We start from the raw sequence: 2630 nt of genomic DNA, 5'->3' as shown, positions 1-2630 counted from the left end.
TTTAAAACAGCAGGATGGATTGAAAGGGGTGGTCACTTTTGTATTCTGGTACTATGGAATACAGCAGGATGGCCAATAAATGTGAATAGCTGAAGGGGAGGGATTTCAAAAATGCTGATTTTGTGATTACTCACACAAGCCAGTGAAAGTAAGAGAGGAAATGAGGTATGTGGTCAGATTAACATAAGAGGCAGGCAACTAGAAAGACAGTGGCAATTAGCAAGACAGCAACTGTGACTGTGTGGGAGGGCAGGGGAAAAAAATCTGCCTGACTCAGAAGACAGAGAGAGAGAGCTGTGGTCTCTTTTGAAGTTTTAATATGCTGTTAAAGCAGAATGCAAGTAAAGCAGAAGGTAAAGAAAAGAAAGCACAGTATTGAAAATATGGAAAGGCAATAAAGTGATAGAAAATGCAAAACATAAAAGCAAAGTAAGCTTTCCTTGCCAGCAAAGTGCAGCAGAGTGCGGATGAGCCTTTGTGGTAAAGCTGTGAAATGTTTTATTTCAGCCCTGAAATGGAATAGTTAGAAAGACAGAAAGGAAGAGCAAGAAAGAAGAGCACGAAGAAAAAGAAGGAAGGAGGATAAAAATGCATGCACAGCCTTGTGCAAAGGGCAGAGACAGAAATGCATCGCTGGAGGAAAAGGTAAGGGGTGGTAAAAAAAGATAAAAAAAAACCCCAGGCACACTAGAAGAAAAGAAAGCCAATATTTCATTAACGTAAACTGAGGGAAGTGCGCGAACGCAGTCCCCCACTACCATAAATTATGCAGTTGAGTTTCCCACATTTGGGGAAATCACAGGGGTCAACCCAACCGAAGTGTGCAATGGAAGAGCCTCGCCCTGGGGATACCTTCTTGATCGTGGTATTTCCCCTGCCAGATAAATAGGCTTTTGCTGCCGGAGAATGAGCAGGTCCAGTGGTGTAAGCGTCATTACCTGGGCGGTGAGTTGTTTTTGCAATGGTGTATGAGGACAGTGACAAACCTGGGGTTGAACGCAAACCGTGGCTCTGTACCTTTACTGGAGCAGCAAGAAATTCCTGAGGAAAGTTCGGCATCTGCAGTGATATCCCATAGTGCTTTGTCCATGAAAATTTGCATTAGGTTTTGACTCGTCTCCTTTGCACTGAGCGAGAGCGAGCGGTGTTTTTAATGGGAAGAGCTTTTGAGTAGACTGATGTAATTCTACGTAAGCTACAAAGAGCTACAATCTCTTCCTGCGTGTTTAAAAACAACGGGTGAAAAAGCTGCTTTGCTCGTCGTGGAATGCTTGAGCAGCTAGCATGCTTTGTTCAGCAGCTCTAACCAGACACACAGGCAGCAGATGAACACAAAGGAGGCCCTCTAAGCTGTTGAAAGTGTACCTCCGCCGCCGTAATGACAATCCGATACCCCAAATGAAACGTGACTGACGGAGCAGAGCCTGCACGTCGCCTGTGAAAAAAAAAAAAAGGAAAGGTGAGACTGTGCCCACAGCTTACCTTGACTTGGCCAAGGCTTCTGATACAATACCCCACTCAGCCATTATAGAGAAGCTCACTAATTTAGGCATAAACCTTTTTATCGCCCGCTGGATAGCCAACTGTCTCACCGATAGGACCCAGGAGGTCAAATTTGGTGGGGCCACCTCCACCAGAAGGCCAGTCAACAGCAGAGTCCTCCAGGGCTCAGCACTGGGCCCGCTCCTTTTTGGCATCTGTTTCTCTGAAACTAAGCAAAAGCTGAGGGTTAATGGCTGACTAAGTTTGCAGATAATTGCAAGCTGGGGGTTATGATCAGCCCCCCTGCAGACCTAGCATTCTTCAAGAAGGTCTATCTCTGACTAAGAAATGGTGCCAGAGCCATGGTCTTAAACTCAATGCTAAGAAACACATAACTGTACCCTTTGGGAAATCAACCATCCCGGCTAATTACCATGTTGATAATACACCCCTCAGAGTCGACTCAGTGGTCAGCGATCTGGGTATGCACATAGACAGTAGCCTTACCTTCGACCCCCAGGTGGCCACGGTGGTGAGGAAATCCTCTTACATTGCGGAGTTTACAAGGGCATGTCATCTAGGTCCAAAGAGGTCATTATCCAACTGCACTGCACCCCTATCAGACCAGTCACAGAATATAGTGCTACCTTTGGTATGTACCTGAGCAGCCAAATGCAGCAACTAAAGAGAGCACAAAGGTCCTTTACAAAAAGAAGTCAAGGCGTAACATTCCTGCCTTATGCGGAGCACCGTAAATCCCATGCCATCTACTCAGTCTCCTACAGATTGCTGAGGGGTGATCTCCGCCTGGCTTACAAGGCATCAGTAAAGCACACTGATGAATGTCCTACATATTAGCAAGTCAAAAAGTACCACAGATACAAGATCCGAAGATGGCAAGGCAATGCAAGGCAAGCTGAAAAGAATGGAGAAACCACCTTCCTGACTGTGGTTATCTGCCTGCAAGGGAAATATGCCTTTTATAAGAGGAGAGGGAGTGGCGGTTAAGAAAAATGTAAAATGCAATGGTTTTCACACGAGTACGTATTAACTGCATGGGAGGGATGAAGGAAAGAATGATGATGTGAAAGTTCATAGGTTGGTACTAGGCTATCAGCCCTAGGGCCTATACAAGCCTGGCCATAAAA

General features: G+C 45.6%; 1 non-coding gene across 1 annotated transcript; it reads right to left on the bottom strand.

The window, feature by feature from the left end:
* Positions 1 to 726: 726 nt before the first annotated feature.
* On the bottom strand, positions 727 to 889 carry LOC122802958. The gene has a single exon (XR_006365030.1). It is a non-coding gene; the product is annotated as a U1 spliceosomal RNA (small nuclear RNA).
* Between the last annotated feature and the right edge of the window lie 1741 nt (positions 890 to 2630).

This window comes from Protopterus annectens, chromosome 5.part0 (assembly GCF_019279795.1).
Source record: "Protopterus annectens isolate FY-2018-M chromosome 5.part0, PAN1.0, whole genome shotgun sequence".
In the NCBI taxonomy this organism is placed as follows: domain Eukaryota; kingdom Metazoa; phylum Chordata; order Ceratodontiformes; family Protopteridae; genus Protopterus; species Protopterus annectens.
This window is presented reverse-complemented; position numbering and strand designations above follow the sequence as displayed.